Genomic DNA, 20,523 nt, shown 5'->3' on the forward strand with positions numbered 1-20,523 from the left:
ACCAATCTTTTTACAGTCTGGCTAGCTCCCCCTCTCTACATCTCTCAGTACCACCCAGCACCAGGAAACCTATGGTGACAGAGCGCTATACAAGTCCCTCTTAAGATAAGATAAGATAAGATAAGTGGAACAGGGTCAATACAAATTTGTATTAGGTGAGCCTCTGTCTAGAGTGGCACAGTGGGTGGAAAACAATGGATTGGATTGCTACCCAGAGCAATTGCCTCTGGTTAGACTATTAGCAAACATTCATCCCATCACCTTTTGGGTGTTTCATTGCCAATAGTATGCCTTGAAAAGACTGGCACAGCTTTCCAAGTCTACTGCTGCCAAGGTTTGTGAATTCCAAAAAGTAGTAACTTTGCAGTAGGGGTGGGCGGAATTTGCGTAGTATAATGTAAACAGCAAGGACCCCCTGTTCGGAATTGATGATTCCTTAAGACAGGGAAATAAACTGTGTGTGTATCATAGCATAATAACAAGCAGAAGGGAAGGAACAAATGCAAAAAGGAACCACAAAAATACTTAATTGTAAAAAAGGACACTTATTCATTTAATCAATATTCATATTAAAAACAAACATACATCAATAATAATATTACATAAAATCCAACAAATAGCATAAGCACACAAATTATACAATATTTACAAAAATTAATAATGTATTAAAAGGACCATAAAGTGGCAATCAATGCTTTCCGATGCGCGTTTCGGCGTTACAAGGACGCCTTCTTCAGGAGCCACAAATTCTGTCTGCAAAGTATACATTGAAAATAAAAAATGAAAACATAATCAATTTCATAAAAAATTCGTCGTCATCTAAGGCACCATATCAAACATTTCTTGTGTCTATAACATAACCCTTTCAGAACATTTATCAGAAAATACAGTAAAAATTATCAAACTAATGGCAAACAGATTCCTAAGTGAAACACCTTCCCTATTTGCTGTGGCAATATAATAATTGCCAAACAAAGTACAGAACTAATATATATATATATTTGAGCAGTTGTAAAGTAACTAAGCATAAGGATATTTAAAACCAAAGTGGAAAACTCCCTACTCCAAACCAATGGTAGATGGTAATGGAATAGTATATGATAACTATTAAAGGGAACAGAGATGGAATGGAGGGGGGTAATGAAGAAGTAGCAAGGCACTATAGGCATTAGAGGTAACCTTTTATTAGTGAGTAGGAAGGGAGAGTCTGGGCTAATCGCACAAAAGATTATTAATGGATATGACCTCTTTAAATCTGAATAAGTCAGTGATAGTTTGATATAAAACGGGTATATTCACACATGGGATTTCCAAAAATTGGCTATTACAAACTTTGACTTCTTTAAATACCCTTATTCATTCTTATTCCAGTGATGAGGAAGATCTGTCTATCATTAGCTGTAAATCAAGCAGGGGTATGTATTATCTATTAAGCACCATTCTAAGAAATGTGCTACCGTAGAGCAATACAAAAAATAACATTGATTTAATTAGCTAGGAGATTATGGGTTAAGTTCTAGATATTATATATTTACTGCACTATTCAGTAGTCAAGTTTATTTCACGTTTATTTGGACCGTAGGTCCACAAACAATACATATCGATAAAAAGTTCATCCAAAAAGTTAAATAAAACATTTCATTACACACAGACACCCTAAAAACATATTTTAAAAATACTAATTATTAAAACTCGTTTAAAAGATATAAAACTGCCTTCACTTTTTGCATATATTTCCCCATTGCCACAGCAATATCTAAGTGGGACATTTCTGTCTTCAGTGTCACAGCCTGGGTCTTAGTTTTAATCTCATATTTCATAAGAATTGGTTTTAAAAATTTGATACGCAAGTCCAAAAACTTCAGACAATCAAATAAGATATGCAGCATATCACATTTGGACCCTAAAGAGCAAGTACAGCTTCCCTCCTCATTGATCATGGCCCGCTTTACCGAGTTGTTCATATAACAAGGGTTAACCCCAATTCTAGCACTATTGTTTAGGTTACGAATCTATTCCTAATTAGGGAAATGCCCTTGTGGAGAGCATATAACACAATGTAAAACTGAGAAATACCCAACCGCTTGGAACCTAGATGATAAAAGGCTGATTTATTCCCCATTTTTGCTCATGTTTGCTATGTTTCCAGTCCTCGCTTTTCACAGAAACATTTATCAAGTTTCTGACAGCCTCATGTACTAAGTCTGAATTGCAAATAGAGGTGGGTGTTCCAGCAAATTGATAAGGTGAGCCAAGCAAGAGACAAGGAAAGAAGGCTAAAGCCCAAGGCCCTGACGGTCTCCCCCCCGAGGTTTATAAAGCTTTGGCAAATACACTAATACCCATTCTTTTAGAAATTTTTAATGATCTCTTTATGAATGGATCCGAAATACCAGCCTCGTGGAATGAGGCAAACATCTCACTCATTTTGATGCCAAGTAAAAGTCCAACAAACTGTGACTCATATTGACCAATATCTTTATTAAACTGCGATTATAAGATCTTCGCAAAGATATTGGCCGATAGACTGAATGGACCTATGACAGAATTGATCCATACTGATCAAAATGGTTTTATCCGTGGAAGGCACCTAAAGGAGTTAACTTACTCACTGATAGGCTTGATAGATTTGGCATCTACCTATAAGCTTCCCTTGGCGGTAATAGCTCAAGATGCCACTAAAGCCTTCGGGACTTCCTACAGTCAGTGACAAGATCTGTAAATCTTGGTTGTAACTTTTGCAGAACATTGGAGGCCATATACAGGTCGCCAAAAGCTAGACTACTTATTAATGGCTCTCTGACGGACCCCGTTCTTATCAGTAGAGGGACGAGGCAGGGTTGTCCGACTCCTTTGTCGCCACTTTGTACATAGAACCTTTGGCTAGAAGGATTAGGGAAGACTGTGAGATCGTACCTTTTCAGTTCCAGGGTTGGAACAAGAAATAGGGCCTTTATGCAGATTATATCCTCATCTATACAACTAATCTGCATAATACCTTAGGTCGTATTAATGTACTAATAACGGATTTTGAGAAAGTGTCGGGATATGATATAAACAGAAGTAAGACCGAAATCATGTCTTGGAATCTAGACGCTGAGGCAGGTGTTAAAAAGGAAGTAATGAGATATTTGGGAATTCAGATTTCGCAAGACATTTCTAAATTAACAAAAATAAATATTGAGAAAGTAAAGAAAGAGATTACCGGGCTCCTTAAAATCTGGGCACACCTCCAACTTACTCTCCTAGGTCGAGTGAACCTGATAAAAATGATGATTCTTCCGAAGCTAACCTTTCTGTTTGATACCATCCCCCTTCCTTTTGAAAGCATAGCTTTTAAGAAACTACAAGGAAAAATAAGCAGTTTTATTTGGGCTAGCAGAGGTCCAAGGATAGCCTGAAAGAAATTAAGACGGAGGGTGGAGAAAGGGGGCTTAGCCCTGCCGGACCTGTTATTTTATTCATGGGCATTCTTATTAAAAAATGGAAAAATGTTGTTTAATACTCTCACATCTTCGTAAACTGGGCAATTACTATATGTCATGTCAAGACAGGAGCATGGAGGAAGTCAGGGTTTTATGTTTAAATACGGAGACCCCAAATATTTTAAGAAAGTCAGGTTGAAGGTTCTGAGAGGCCTGGCAGAGACTTGGTATAGGGTCAGAAAGGCTCTAAAGATTCCATACTATTGCTCTATGGCTCCTATCTAGGATTCACTAGGTTCTCCGGGTTGGACAAAAGATGTATTAGCTAGACCATTGAGAGAGGCCGGCCTCATTAAATGGAACCACATTTCACTGGATGACCAATTATTAAGCTGGGAAATCTGTTATCAGTTGTCGAATCAACAAATATCCACATTTAAGTATATCCAAATGCAAAGCTGGCTCCAGGATCCGATCACGGTGAAAGGAAGATCGAATGATCTGGAAGACAGACTTATGGTAGCGACACCCATCAAAAAAGAGCTTGTGACGATCTACTGGCTGATGATCGAGTTGGAGGATGGAGCCTTTACCTTGCCAACAGAGTTATGGAGAAGATGCTTGCCAGCGTCTTCGTTGGAAAATAAGTGGCAAGTATCAATGTCTATGGTTTTTACAACAGTTAAATCTGCGCACCTAAGAAGAAATCACCTCTTCTCCATCCACAGAGCCTATTGGGCGCCCCAGAAGTTATCTAAGTTTCGAGGAAGGGGAGATGTGGTTTGCCCCAAGTGCGGCAGTCCTAAAGAAGATGACGTGCACATGTTTTTGGATTGTCCTGAGATCCAGTCATTTTGGAATGATGTGAGTATTAATATTTATTTATTTGTGTATTTTATAGAGCGCACGTATTGTCCAAGATTCTGGGCATCAACATCAACTCCCCTGAAGGGAGTACAGGGAACAAAGCAAAGCTGTTTTTTATTCTATGCTGTTGGCACGCAAAGAAAACTGCAAGCAGTGGATATCTGCATCCCCTCCTAGGTTTTTTGATTGGTTGTCCTCTATTAAATATGTGGCTAGTCTGGATATGAAGGCTTTTAAGAACCATCATTTTTGGTCTCCCGTTTTGGAGTGGTGTGAGCGACAAACAAATCTTGATATCTAATGATTATGCCTGCTATGCCTCGTCTAGCTATCCTGGTTTTTCTCCTTTTGTGCTTCCCAATCTGGGCTGTGGCTCATGGGGGAATGCAATGGAGTGATAGCGAGGTGGTGGAGGTTGGTGGTTGTTGCTTCATGTAAACTAGGGTGGAATGGTCTTGAAGCCGATGTCTCCTCTCTCTCCCTTCCTTTGCTCCCAGAACATATGCACAGATGGGCATGGTACCTCCATTTACGGGTGCAAAAAGAATGGTGTTTTAGAGACTCATGAGGATTAAAAAAAAGAGGTGAGCCGAGCAAGCGCAGTGCCATGGGTCTGGCTTGGCTCGAAGAGTACTTGCCTGAGTCAAGCCATGAAAAAGTTTGACATGTATATTGTGCAACAAACATAATGTAAAAATATGATACAGCCTCATCAAAATTCAAAAAAGTGTTTTCATTTAACATGCAAAAGCATTTCACCTTAGTTTATCAGATTATATCACTGCATAGACAGACATTTATTAAAAGTGATGGTTTCCAAACATGAACTTTAAGAAACATTAATGGCTCTCTTCCCCCGACAATGTAATCAGTAAAGAGGCAAGTCAGTAGACCTGTAAACCCTAAATGTTGCAGTGATTGTTACTGTAGATGGAGCAACTTTGTAGTTCTAGTGCTCTCACATTTGATAATACAGGAAAGGGAGCCTCTGTGAAATAACATGTTTGCCTAGAATCACACGATTTGAACAAGCAGGGCAGCCCATAATGATTCCAGGTTATCTGGTTTCACATTTTGAAATTCAGCCACCAGATGTCTCTCTCCCGTTTTACATCAAAGGTCACTGTCACTGTTTTGTCTTTTATTCTAGGCCAACAATCTGACACAGACAAAGCCAAACTGACTCAGGGCCCCCTGACCAACCACCAGGCCAAGAATGCATTTATTTGGGAGTGGCATACCGCAAACAACCCCCGAAGCTACACCCCTTATTATGCTCTATCCAGCTTTCACACAAATGAAGCCACAGAAGCTCTTAGTATTCTGTCACCTCCCGAGCAGTTAAAAAGTCATTGTTAACGGCATCTGACAATCCTCTGAGCAATGACAGAAACCTTGGCAATCAAAGTTGGCACTGCGGTGTGTGAGGGAGACAACAGAACAGCACCATATAGGGCCTGTGTCACTGTCCTCCTGGAGTTGATGGAGAGCCACCTGAAGACTGTGTGGAGCATGCAGAGAGTTTGGAAGAAGGATGAGGAGACAGCATTGACCTGAAGTTTCATGGAGAGTTTGCTGTCCAGTATGAAGCAAAGGTTGTGTGCGTGGTCTTTCGCCTTGGGGGTGAGTACGAGTTCCAATGGTCTCCAGCAGTCGTTCCATAGGGAGGTGTGTTTGCCGCAGATCAGTACATCAGTATTACCCGTGTTGAGATTCAGGCAGTTGTTCTTCATTCAGGCTGAGATGTTCTCCATACAATGAACAAGCACTGGCAAAGCCAATAGGTCTTGTAATTTGGACGTATTAGCTTTGTAGCTGTTTTTTACAAATGCTGTGCATCATCAGTAAAAAGCAAAATGCCTTCTGTTGATGCTGTTTGGCCTCAGGGAACAAAAATGAAATAACACCAATGACCCAGCCACTGTCATTCCACATGCCTGCAAATGCGTAATGATATTTGCCCATGAATGCTTCATGACTCAGGCATATTTTCTTTGCTTTTTATTTACAGATCCAAGATGGCGGACACCACTTGAATTGGGGAAAAAATATATATATTTTTAGCTCTGTTAGACCTGGCACCATTGGCGTGGGTCTCCCTTCCATTTTTTGCTGTTGCCTCATGTATTTTTGCTGGTGTTAGATGCTTTGGGCACTGTGCCACTGCTATCCAGTGCCACAGTGCAAGTGCTCCCTGTTGTAAATTGATGTATGGATTAGTGATTCCATGTTTGGCTATTTTGGTTTTCTTGTCAGAACCTAATCTAGTGCACTACGTGTGCCAGGGCGTGTAATCCAAATGCTGCTGGTGGGCCTGCAGCACTGGTTGTGCCACCCACAGAAGCAGCCTTGTAAAATTTGTCTAAGGTCTGCCATTGCAGAGCCTGCATGCAATCTGGTACTGTCATGCTGACTGGGCAAGTGCACCCACTTGCCTGTCCCTAAACCTTCCCCTTTCTTCATATCAGTCACCCCTATGGTAGACCCAAGGGCAGGGTGCATTGTAAGTATAAGGTAGGACAAGCCCTGATGTGTGTGGCATGTCCTAATAGTGAATTACAGCCATTTTCGTTTTTCACTATTGCAAGCCTACCTGTTCTCCATAGGCCCGAATGGGCTGTTAGAGTTATTCCATTTTATAATCCTAACAGACTCAGAGAACATGGTAGAAATTCGAGTTTAGTATGCCTGGACTCGGAATAATAAAATACATCTTTTAGTGAAGTTTATTTTAATATTCCGTGTTTGCAAATACCACTTTTAGAAAGTGGGTATTTGCTTGTCGTACCATTCAAACCTGCCTTTGCTAGATTGTGTATTCCTTTGTCTGGTTTGTGAGTGACAGGGCTGGGAGATTCCAAGAGAAAGGCTGAGTCAACCAGTGGTGAATAGAGAGATCTGCATCTAGATGGGAGGGAGGAGTTGCACCTGAACCTTGAATAGGGCTGTGCCTGCCTTCCATAATGCTGGCTCCATCCCCTAGGGAGCAGCTGATGTCTCTGCCTTGCACACTGAAAGAAGAGAAGTAGTCCTGTAAACAAAGTGCTCCAGGACTGTACTTGCCTTCCACAATGCTGGCTCCACCTCCTGTGGGGTGTCTGATGTTTCTGCCCTGCACTGTGAAAGGAAAGAAGTCTGGTAAACAGAGTGCTTCAGAACTGGTTTGGACTGGGCAAAGGCCCCTCTCCCCTCAGAGAACAAAGGATTTTGGGGTATAAATATTGGGACCCTGATCCCATGAAGTTAGATCACTTTGGACTACAAGAAGAAACTGAGGAGAGGAACCTGAAGAAACTGAGGAGAGACTATTCCCAAGCTGAAGTGCTGCTTGGGGGATTGGCCTGCAGTTGTTGCCTTACTGGCAAAGGAAGGAGAAATGAACTTTCTGTACTTTGCTTTCAACTTGTGAAGGATCTCCAAGGGCTTGGAAAAGAGCTTGCCTCCTGCTGAAGTCTCAGGGACAACAGACTTCACCCCCCAGCTCCCCAGAGTTCTTGTGAAAGTGCCTGCTGCTGTTTTGGGCCTTCTGAGGAACTGCGTGTCGCAAGGAGCTGGAAGCGCTACTCAACCAGAAGAAGCGTGTCGCCGTCGCTGTGCCTGCCGTCGCAACTCCGAAGAAGGAGGGTGTCGCCTCTGTAGCTGTCGCACTGCACCGCATCAGGAGAAGAATATCGCAACGAGGTTGGAGCGTGTCACCGTCGCTGTGCCTGCCATCGCAACTCCGAAGAAGGAGGGTGTCGCAGCTGGAACTGTGGCATTGCACCACATCGACCAAGAGCACCTCGCATCCCCGAGAAGCTTGCGCCGTCGGAGCTGCTGCCGTCGCATCTTGTATGTCGCCACTGTAGTTGTCGCATTGAGCAGAAGCTTCACCCACCGTGGGAGAAGAGCGTCGCCGCTGGAGCTGCTGCCGTCGCATCTTAGATGTCGCCGCTGTAGTCCACGCATCAAACTGAGAACTTCTCGCATCCCCGAGAAGCGTGCCGCATCTGGAAGATCTTTACTTCTTTATTTCTTTGCACCTGAACTTTGACGCATTTCCCATCGCTGCGACATTGCTTGTCGTGGAAGCGCAACGCAACCTAAGGTACATTGACGCATCTAAGAACTGAACTGAACTAAGCTTAAATCTACCATCTTAAAGTAATCATAGTGTGTATTTTTATTGTTTATGGTCTTATGGTAACTCTATATAAACTCTACTTATTTTTTATATAAAACCTGTGTGGTGTCCATTTGTAGTGTTTTCACTGGGTTACTGTATGTGGTCACAACTGCTTAACTTACAACGCCTCTGAAATAAGCCTTGACTGCTCGCGCCACGCTACCTAGAGGGTGAGCAGGGGTTATTTTAGGAGCGTATTCCCCTTATCCTGACTAGAGGAGAGGGTCCCTACTTGTCACAAATACCTACCTGTGCCAACTAGAGACCCCCAAATCTAACAAGCTCTAAAATGATTTTCTTTTTGTAATAAGGAGCAACCGATCAACAAATGGCAGTTGCTGGGCCTTCTAAAAAAGAGAGAGAAGTCAGTAAGGGGTTGTGGGGGGGGGGCACTGTGGGAACTCATGGAGGAAATGATAAAATAGAGTTTGAGCTGGGTGTGAAAGGAGGATATGTTGTAAAAGAAATATGCAGTAGACATTAAAAGTAAGATAGTGCCATGGTCTAAAGGTGGTGAGTATATGTTGCAAAAAAAGTAAAAAAATGACCCATCACAATAAAAAATCAAAGGCTAATTGTTAAGATGGATGTCCATATGTGCTCAACCAAAATTATGTCACACAGGGAAGACAGCCAATTGCTGAGGTGTGGCGTAGCTGCCAGGGCTACTGACACTGGACGCTGGGGATCACGGTTCAATCCCCAGCTCTGGCGGCAGGGGTCTGCCCAGCACAATGTGACTCTGGGCAATAGCTAACTTAATCTTCCCAACGGCCCCCAGCGCCTTGACACCTTCGGGTAATTGTTTGCGCTTTACAAATACTGGACATCCTGTATATTGTTTGGGCAGAAGCAAACTGTAAAAGCCAGTGCCACTTAAGTAGACCAGTGAACTAAAAGAGCTGAATGAAAGCTCCTGTATGAAACTGTATGTATTTTTATTTGATTTTTTTTAAACATTAGGCTGGCAAAAAATAAAGCTGTCTCTAAGCCAGACCTAAGAACACAGTTTCTTGTTTGCTTCACAGCAGCTGATTTTAGGCTGAAAGAGGTTCGCGGCGTGGATGCAGTTGTTACTGAAGCACACATTAATTCACTTTAACATTGAAAGAGTCTTCTGTTTCCAATTATGAGCAGTGAGCATTCTTGGAAAAGTTGTGAACCCCAACAATTCTTCATCTGACAGCTCAGAGGCAATAATTGCAGTGCGCTGCTGTGGCACAGAGTTAAATATAGAAAGGATATCAGATGGGAATTAAAAATGGAAAATATATCAGCGAGCATTGGTCTATCCCTCTACCCAGGATCACATGGAGCTTCAGCATTTGAGAGGTTGATAATGATATCAAAGGGTGAAAATGCCTATGTAAAGAGAAGTGAAGTCCTGTCATAAGATGCATGCACTGATGTGGGCAGTATATAGTTTAGGACTGAACATCGAGGATGTAATTGAATCCATTTAAATTTTGAGGAGTTCTTGCTGTGAGGCCAATTTCATTACATATTAACTGCAGTGATTTACAGCTTTGTCTTCAGCTGGTTTATGAGACAAAAAGACAGGGAAACATTGCTTATCAGCTGTTTACACATCAAAAGGAATCTTGCAAGAAGCTGTAGTGGTGCTCTTATGCCCTTTGGTCGTTTTCTGCAAGAGCATCAGGGTCACAGAAACTTGCAGCTTATAAAGAAAGTGGTGAAAAAGCAGAATTTCACCAAGATGTACATACCAGTGGAGCATTGAAATGCAGTGTCTGTGATAAGTCTTTGAGGCTCATATTTACCATGGGTTTGCAGCGCCCTTGTGCCACACAAGGGAGCGCAAGGGCGACGCAAAACCTTGAATGCGCTTTATCAAGCAACGCAAGTCGCTGCCAGGCGTTACTCTGCCCTAGGGAGGGGTTAAATGGGCAGTGCGTGGGTGTTCCCATGTATCCACCCATTTATTTTTACATGCTCCTGGATCTACCATTAGTGGTATACCTGGGAATGTGTCAAAATGCTATTCTTCCTTGGAGGAGGCATAATGGGGAGAAATGTCTTTATTTCACCTCATTGTTTCCCCTTTGGATGTGTGCTGCAGAATATAGCACACATAGAAAGAGTAAAATGCCTCTGAGGATTGTTTTTGTGCAGGAAGGTATCCACACAATCCTATCTACATAGCAGGTACCCTTGCACTAAGGTGGGTGGGATGCCTGCGATGGTGCTAGGCAGAACATTGCACACCAGCGCAGGCACAGAGCAGGAACGCACAATATAATGTTAACCCCTTCACTGCGGCGGCTATTCCGCCGCAGTGCTGAGGGCGGCAGAGCGGCGGGCGCATGCTGGTGACGGAACCGCTCCGTCACCAGCGTCGGTTGCGCTGTGCTCATGACCGTCCATCGCCACCCCCTTTTGTACCGCTTTTGGCCGCCACAACTGTGGCAGGGTATGCTCAGACGTGAGTCCCTTGCTCACTTTGCCACTGGATTCAAGCAAGCCGGGCTGAAGGCGGCTGGAATGCCAGAAACCCGTCCTCGGAAGCTTGTTTCCGGTCCAGGGAAGACATGGCTTGGCAGTTCGGGCTGGACTGTTCCCATGAGGCACAGGGTCAGACTGATTTGCATATGGCCATGTCTGAACTGGGGTGGCAGAGTGGGCTAAAGAATGGTGATGGATTAAACCCAGATCTTTTGACTGGGTGTGAGTATTTGATTTATTCAGATGCTCCGTCCATCACCACCCCCTTTTGTACCGTGCTCATGACGGAGCGGTTCCGTCACGGCCCCGCCCGCTCAATAGAACGCGCCGCGCAGGCGCGGCGGCAGGGCCATGATGGTACCGCTCCGTCATCAGCACAGCGCCACCGCAGCTGATGACGGAGCGGTTCCGTCATCAGCAGGGGCGGGGTTAAATAAGGCGCGTTCCTGCCCTCTCCCTTTCACGCAGCAGAGCAAGGTGGCTTGCTGTGTTGCTTGCGGGAAAATGTCATAAATATGCCCTTGAGCATTTTGAAGGAAAAAGTAATGTATCTTTTAAAATTGTGTGCTGCTCAAAGGTGTTCTGGAGTTTTATTTTCACACTGGTGGACATCAGATATTGTTCTGCATCAGTCAGTAAATGTGTGTGTTTTTTTTACAATCGGAGGTGGGGGGAAATTTGGGGCAAGACCAGTTAACAACACCGTGAGCCATGGGTTTACAGAGGGAGAAGTATTCGAGAGAAAATACAGAATGTTGGTGGGGTAGCATTTGTGGGGAGCACATGGAGGAGAGGAGAGAGCTGTAAAACACGTACTCTCTGGAGTGCTTAAAAAGAAAAAAGTAGTTCCTTAACAGTGAGCAGTGGAAGGATAGAGGCCTACTCCAGCCAATCAGAGCGATGGTAAAGAGGCTGCAAGTACAGGCAGACTTGCGGAAACAAGTGAAGCTATTGAATAGAAAGCAAGCAAATAAGATAGCAAAACCAACCAATGGTAAGCGATGATCAGGCTGCAAATTCCTGTATATTCTTGGTAAGGCTATAATATGTCTATCACAACCAGACAGCTTGCTCGGTCCGGTAGGCTCGATTTAAAAGCGCCTAAGCTAACCTGCAGTGATGATGCCTGGGAACTTCACCTAACAGGAACAGAATCTGACACACAATACTGGTTGGAATAGCGTGACAACAGAGCACCATACCACTGGGCACGTGTGGATCACATGACAAAAATCTTTAATTATACAGCAAACACTACAGCCTATGATCTGCATTATTCCAGTGTCCCAGTGTATTATTAACCATATGCCTTATTGCATTGTATTCCTTTATGGATTTAATATAGCACTTCTTGCCCATTGTGGACATAAACAGAGCAACAACTTCGAAGAAAGACCTCAAGTTTAAGGTCACTGAACTCTGGGGTGACTTGCAACATCTTTTTTTCAGTACAGTTAAATGCACTTTGTTCCTTGTAGTGTCTTCTCACTTTTTTCCCTCCACTTCAAGACTTCTTGTCAGGCTTCTTTGGAGTCAAAATATAGCCTGGGTGTAGACAGAGAAAGCATATGTAAAAGCCATGGGGCAGGAATCAAATCAATGTGCAGCCTGTGACTTGTGGCAAGCCAATATTTACAGTAGCTACTTCAAAGCACTTTCAAAGTCTGCTGTCTGTTTTTAAGTGCATGGGAACGTGCGTATTTCTGTTCGCCTGAGCTCTAGCAGTGAGCAAAGGTCAATGGAGACTTCCTTATCAGCTATTGACTGTAAACTGCCTGGAAAAAATACCTCATACAAGTAATCTGAAATTAGAGCCGTCATCATTAAATGTTTACTTGGAAGTTGCAGCTGTTCTTGGTAAATTTTTTAAGACTGTCTGCTACTGACTGCACACATTGTGCCTTCATAACTCAGATTTCAGATTTATAAACTTTTATAGGATACTTTTGACTCAGACCTGGCCTGTACCACAGTTTAATATTTACTTCTCATGTCACAAGTAGGCTAATGTAACAACATTATTGTATAACAATTCAAAGCATATGTCAGTAGTCCATGCAATATATGGGATAAAATATCCCCTGCTACTTGTAATTAGAATATTGGAAGTCACCAGGGTTTTCAGAGACAGTAGAGATGGATGAAGTCAAAGGCCAAATGACTTTTACGAAGTAATTGAACCTCACGATGACTAGGACTTGCAATATGCTTATTATTTACGTTTGTGGCTCATTCGACCCGTGTAATACACAATTCCTTCATATACCATGCATGCAGGTAACAACAAAACATTTAGCACAATCAAAATATCAAAGCGCTCAATGTGCACATATATTACATTCAGTCTGAACACAAATGCACGTTTGCTCATTTTGAAGCCTGTGAACACAGTGCTGACAAAGAACAGCATACACACATCCACATATATTACATGTCTTGGTGCTTTTATTGATCAAGATGCAGCGATATAAACCCATATTTGAAAAGGAAAACATGAAAGGTGGGAACTATTATATGGTTATCAGTGAACTACTGGCTTCATCATTATAACAGCTTCCTAACCACTCTGTAAAGCTTTATCACTGTCAGGGTCACTGGGATGATACAGCAAGGTTATTTAAATTGTGTGGCAAAATGGCCAAATTATGCAGAAGATTCTCTGGCAGTATTATTTTCATCCATTTGGGCTAGAAACTAAATTTTGTGAAATTTGAAAATCATGCAAAAAATTTGGCAAATGTGGTAGATCCATACTTATGAGGTAAACAGTGCTGCTTCAGAATCTCATAAATCCAATGACCCTCATAATTGTCCATTGTTTTAGCAACAATTTATTCATAGATGAAGCTAAACTTTCTAATTCCAAATATTACCCATTGTTCAATTCAGTTTGAAAAAAATTGCTTTTTCAATTTAAGTACCCCGTAATAAACATGTAATTTAAAATACATAAAAAGTATTGTGTTATATGGTCTTATTATGCTAACTCAGGGGTCTGGTGAAATTTACAAATGACTTTGTCTTTGGCACCGTGGTTTATGATGTCATCAGAAATGCACAGCACAGGTTCACAGTAGACCATGTTACATGGATACCCATTATATATCCTCTCTCTCTCGCTCTCTCTCTCTCTAGATATATATATATATATATATACACACACACACAGACTCATACAGTGTAACTTGCTATTTGTAACCATTGTTGAGTGTCGGGAGAGACCAGGCTCATGAGAGGCCAAGCCTTGAGTGGCTTATGATGCCCCTTCCTCCCTCTACAATGATAATATTTAGCGTATCTACATATATGGTTTATGCCATGGCATTCTTTTGTGTGTGTTTTTTCCAACAAAAGTTATTTTACCAAAACATGAAAGTAAGGGGTTACATTTTTGCAATAAGGTAAAATCACATCGAAGAGCCCTCCTGATTATAGGAGAGTTGTTTCCCTGTGTTCATTGCACATGTGTGTGTGTTGGTGTTGTTGTTGTTGTTGTTCTGCTGTGCTTATAACCAAAGTCACCGAAATTATGAGATTCTAAGGACTTGGCGTTTTATGCATAATTATGAATCATCTAATGATCTTTCCTCTGCTGCAAAGTCTGTGGATTTTAACAAATAATGTTGTTTTCAGATCAAAAATGTGTAAAAATGTGTTACACATTTTCCTGCGCAGTGGAAGGCCATTTGAAAAGTGGACTTTAGCGGCGGCAGGCACAGGTAGGCGCCGTGAAGCGTGGCAGGGGGAAGCGGACAGACAACGGAATAGGTATAATTTATTTATTTAATTATACCTATTCCTTTGTCTGTTGACTCCTGCCCCACCCCACTGCGTTTACCTCCTCTGGTTGACTGGTCATCTTTCAATTGCTTATTGATGTATTTGGGTGTTAAACTGGTACCAATAATGTAAAATATTTGCCCAGACAGTGTCAGAATGTGCTACCATGTGCAAAAATAATGAAGTAATATTATCACGGAATGGGCCCTACTACTCGGCATAATTTGCCTTTAATTGCTGCATAATTAAGTCAACCCTGCCACATAATTTGGTCCTTTCCTCCCATATAATTCCAGTGGTCCTGCTTATAACACATGCATGCCAACAAGACCATCTCTTCGTGCATGATGCTCCTACGCAGGCTGCGTAAAGTCCTGCCCCTCCTCCCCGCCCAGGCCAGGCCGGAAGTAGTTCGTGGGACCATACTGAGTCGTTTAGACTATTGCAACGCGCTGCTTCTGGAGGCCCCAAAAAACCTGCTGGGGAAGTTACAACGGGTGCAGAATATGGCCGCCAAGTTGGCTCTTTCTCGCCCTAACTTCAGCTCTTCCACCCTAGCGTTAAGGCACCTACACTGGCTGCCGGTGCACCTGCGTGTACTGTATAAAGCGGCGTGCCTGGTGTTTAAGGCAGTACACCGACAGGGCCCAGTGCCACTGCAGAATATGTTTGCCTGGTACTCTGCCCCGCGGCTTCTCCGCTCTTCCTCGGCACAACTGCTTGTGGTCCCAAGGTTCCAGAGAGTTAGGATGGGTGGCCGCTCGTTCAGTGTTGCAGCGGCCAAACTTTGGAACTCCCTGCCACTCTCTTTGAGAAGCCATAGGGACTACTATCCGTTCAGGAAAGCCCTAAAAACGTATCTCTTTCCTAGAAATGTCTGAGCAGCGATAAGTGTTGTTGACCGAACTTCAAGCGCCAGGATGCCCTCTGGGTGACAGGATCGCGCTCTACAAGTATACCTACAAATACAAATACAAATACAAACAGACTCAATTCAGACTGGACACTACTGCCTAAAATTGCCTCTGTTTCAATGTAAGTCAATGGGGAAAATAAATTCCCCCCATTTTTTACTGATACTACTCTTTACTGTTTCGAAATGTTGGCTTCTATGATAGAATGACTATTAAATGTAAGCATTTACCAGTAAAGTTAACTGAATCTTTCTAAATGTGTGCTTTTTCTTTTTTAGACATAACAAGACCTTTGTTTCATGTATTGTGGCCATTGGACACACTCAAGCTAATTTAGAAGCCCATTGCGCAGCCGCTGTGGTCACTTTTATTGACGCACCTGCAAAGCAATGGACATTCCTATATTTACAAGGCCATGTAAAGTCACCCTGCATGACATTTCATGGCGCTGTGAATATGTTTCCATTTCACCCATAACTGTGCGTGAAAGGGGCGTTCCATGGGTGTTGCTGTGCGTGTTCCCACTTAACATCCATGGAACTTGGCGCATTTCCAGATTTGCAACATTTTGTAAACCTGGGAATTCATCAGAATCCTACGCCTACCCCAGCGCAAGGAGGCGCAATGAGGAGAAACACTTTTATTTCTTCTCGTTTTTTTCCTATTTCTATGCACACACAGAAAGAGTAAAATGCCTTTAACTATTGTTTTTGTGCAGGAAAGTGTCCTTTCCTGCACAAAAACAATCATCCCTTCAGCACAGGCACCGCTGCAAAATGGCGCAAGGGTGCCTGCGCTGGCGCACAGCTGCAGTTTGTGCGCCGGCGCAGGTGAGGACGGACAGGAATGCGCCGTACCTTGTAGATACGCACCTTCCCGCCCTTTTATTTTGACGCACGGCGGCGCAGCAGAAAGGCTTGCTGCACTGCCATGTGTCAAAATATTGTAAATGAGGCCCTGGGTTCAATGGCATTTGCAGTCAGACCCTGCCCACGGTGCAGAGGACAAACAGCGACCTCTCTCACCAGCAGCGCCACCTCTCGGCCTGTTGTAGAACAAGGGCTGAGAGTCCAAAACTGTCAAACACTAGCTGGCTGCTGTGTGGCCCCGCTTGAGACAGTGTGACTTCGGATGAGAGGGTCAAGATTGCCTCTCTCTTACTTGCAGTCTCTGGGGGGTGGTAGCCATGGGAGCGACACTTTTCATTGAACTCTACTGAGAGACGGCAGACTGTGCCTATCTGCTTTTATGACGTCACTCATCGCCATGTTACTCGTCATCTGTTATAATACAATCCAGGTGACAAGTGACGTCATTTTCTTGGCCCTAAAGAGCTCTGACTACAGAATTGCTTGTCAAATTTTTTTATGGGGGGCCTTTATAAGGTGATTCAAGACTTCTAGGTACGCTTACAACACGGCATTGAAGATCCAGCATTTAATCCTTCCAAGGTCGGTAAATTTAGTCAATAGTTCAACATATCATTTACAGTGCTTCAAAACGTAGATTAAGATTTAAGAGCTGTATAAAACTCACTATCTGCACTATAAAGGGCCAGTAACAGATGGTATTATAACCCTATTTAGTCGTGCTGTTTTTATCAACTTCGCAAAATGAAAAACGGAGTATCCGGACCTCTGAACTTTAACCCGCCTATTGCACAAAAGACCTTGCTGTAGGCACGCAAGCCCACTGAGCTTTCTTTCCATTGGTTCTTGTAGGCACCCTAAGGGGAAATGTACTTTGAGAGAAAGACATGGGGTGGCGAGGGGGCTCGCGAGGAAGGGCTTGAAGAATTAATCATGTGACTACCTCGGCTGCTTTCCAAAGTGGAGTATTTGGAGACAATATGTCACAGATTAGGGGTCACTTCTTTTTAGGAAAATGTTATTTGCCCACACACCGCTTTAACATTCAAATGTGTAAGGCACGTCAAAGTTTTCAGTGCAAGGCTTGTATTTAGATATTTATTCTGTATTTTATACACGTCTTTTTGCAAACAAGTGCTGACAGATTGCCAGGGCGCTGTAGGGAAAATATAATAGCAATACACACCATTTATTCCTGAAACATCCTAGGACCAGGTTACCGCTCCGGAGAGTGTGTGAAACAACCTGTGATTGGCTGTTTATAGTTCTGTGAACCAGTAATCAGCAAAATGTCACTGTTTAAAAGTAGCACCGAACCAGTGACTGCATTCACATAGCTCCTAATGCCAACCGAGATAGTCTTTAAGGCACTGCCAGTTTAGAACTTAGAAGCTGAGGCTTCCCCTCATACAGTGCGTCTGAAACAAGCTGGTAGCTGGACAGACCGCTCCTATCTCTTATAGAAGCACTGACTATCCCAGGATGATTGTTTGCTGCTGAGAAGTGCTGGTACTCTTCCATTAGACCTCTGCTGAAAAGTGCAGACACGCTCCCTTTAAAATCAGGGCGCTGCAGATACTCAGTACCTGCCCACTTAAAGCACAGCTCTTATCCCCATGAACATTAGTCCTGTGTCAGAACATCAATGCATGCAAAACTCCCAGGATGGAGAGAGAATGTTGCAGACATATGTTGCAGGTCAACTAGGTTGCATGCACCACTCACTTCCTATACAGTGCAAAGTTCTAGAGTCAAGCACAAGTCGACTGGCTCCCTTGACGCGCTGTGGTTTAAGATTGACAGGAAGTTCCACCAGTGGCCATTGTGTCACTTGAGCACATTCATATATCCTTCAGTGGTAGGCCGGCCTCCCCCTTCTCTTCGACTCCTGGGTACCACATAACCTCCTTGGACTCTGGAACCTTGAAGTAGGGTTTGTCGTCAAAGCAGAACTCATCGGGTGGCTGGCCGAGGAAGGGCATCTTCAGCAGTAGCCCAGTGATGTAGCCCCCAACAAGGGAGACTGCAAACGTTACCCCAAATCCAGCGGCTTGGTAGAGGGCCTGGTCGGTGGGACTGCGTCCAGTCTCTGCTACCTCGGTTGAGGTCATTGCCGGTATAGCGTGCTCTGCTGCCCTGTCTGGGAAGATCTCGTAGAGGCTAGGTCCGTAACTTGCCTCCGAAGAGCATAGTATGGCCACAATGCTCCCCACAGTGCCCACGATGCCCGGTAGGCCATGTAGGTTGTGAATTCCGCACTGATCCTGCAAGTGGAGCTTCTGGGACAGAAAGGGAGTCAGGTAGCGAAAACCAAAGACACAGACCATGGCCCCCAGGCAACCCAGTCCAAAGGCCCCCGCTGGCGTAATCATCAGGTCTGCCGCGGCACCCACAGCCACCCCTCCAGCCAGAGTGGCGTTCTGCACATGTACCAAGTCAAGCTTCCCCTTCTTGTCCATCAAGCTTGACAGGGCAAATGTGGTCAGGGTGCAGGAGCTCAGGGCGATAAAGGTGTTGAGGACTGCCCGGTGCTGAGCATCTCCAGGGCGCGCGAGCACCGCATTGAAGCTTGGCCAGTAAATCCAGAGAAAGAAGGTTCCCAAGAGTGAGAGGAGATCAGACAAGGAAGTGGTGGCCTCCTTGGGGTGACCACTCTTGAGGCGCGGCCTGTAGAGGATCTGAGTGACGCCAAGTCCAAAGTAACAAGCAAAGACATGGATGGCGATGGTCCCGCTCACGTCCACCACCTTGAGATACGTGGTAAGGAGCCACTCGTTGACCACAAACAGTGGGATCTCAAGGATAGCCATCAGAAGCAGCTGGACAGGGCTGGTCTTGCCCAGCACCGCCCCAGCGGAGATCAAGACCACGACTGAAGCAAACTCAGCATTGAGGACGTTCTCCATTCCCAGGTGGATCTTCCCGTCCCAGTAGTGGTGGAAAAACCCTTGGACCAGCAGCGCCCACTGGATGCCGAAGTTGCCCACCAGAAAGTTGAAGGCCATGGCGCTGAAGCCGTAAAGTTTCATGAAGGCCAGCAGGAGGCCCAGGCCCACGAACAGCATGGCGTGGATGTCCTTGAAGAGCGGGAAGACGGCGTACAGGCTGTTGTCCATCGGTCTGGTGGCGTTGGTCCGGGCAGTGGCATCGGCGTGTTCATCGTAGACCACAAACACAATGAACATTGCCAGCAGCGCCCCCTGCAGCAGCAGAAGCAGGGCGGGCAGGCGGCACCGCAGGTTGGTGGAGAACACCTTGGACATCCTGACGGAAGCGGAAGACGCTCCGCGGCGCGAGACTGGGACGCAAGAGCGCGAGACCCCGTCCGGCGCAGCAACTTATACCGAGTTCCAAGCCGGGGGCCGCCCCGCCATTGGCTGGAGCAGGCCAGCCGTGTAATTGCTGCAATTATCAGGCCTCATCAATGAGCGTGAACTCTGACCGCAGACACTTGCGAGGAAGGGTTACATATTACCTTTTATTGCCCTCGTTAGAGAGGAAACATGCTCCGACCCGGGCAATGTAATGGACTGGTGAGCCGAGGCACTCCTCCTTCCGTCAGAGCGCTGGAAAGCTACAACTTCCCTGCCTTGCCTCAATAAATATGCAAATGAGGGGCCTGAGGCGCTGTTAGGCGGGGGCAGAGGTGATCTAAAATCTAGGGGTCGTGGAAGAACTCTCAAGCGAGAGGATGTGGCGTAACGGCCAGAGCTGCAGACTTTGGCGCTGGAACACCAGGTTCCAATCTCGGCGTCGGCTTAACAGCCTGTGATTTTCGGCAAATCACTGCCTACCAAAAATGAAAGTGTCCTTGTGTAATATAACCGGTGCTCGTGTAAAGCACTCCAATACCTTCTGGTCGAGTTCGCGCTATATAAAACTACACCAAAAAACTGGGGGAAGGCTGTGGAAAAAGCCTGGATTGCGCACCTGTGTTTAACTGAGGCCCAGAGCTGCCACCCTGTACCTGTGAAAATAATGCTGGGCTGGGGCAGTGCCAGTCACATCTCAGGCAACCTGTCTGATTTATACACTAAAGA

General features: G+C 44.5%; 1 pseudogene across 1 annotated transcript; it reads right to left on the reverse strand.

The window, feature by feature from the left end:
• Positions 1–13,347: 13,347 nt before the first annotated feature.
• Positions 13,348–19,858, reverse strand: LOC147706310 (ammonium transporter Rh type C pseudogene; annotated as a pseudogene). Its single transcript, XR_015297630.1, has one exon. The product of XR_015297630.1 is annotated as an ammonium transporter Rh type C pseudogene (transcript).
• Between the last annotated feature and the right edge of the window lie 665 nt (positions 19,859–20,523).

The sequence above is a fragment of the Lissotriton vulgaris genome, chromosome 7 (assembly GCF_964263255.1).
Source record: "Lissotriton vulgaris chromosome 7, aLisVul1.2, whole genome shotgun sequence".
Classification (NCBI taxonomy): Eukaryota; Metazoa; Chordata; class Amphibia; order Caudata; family Salamandridae; genus Lissotriton; species Lissotriton vulgaris.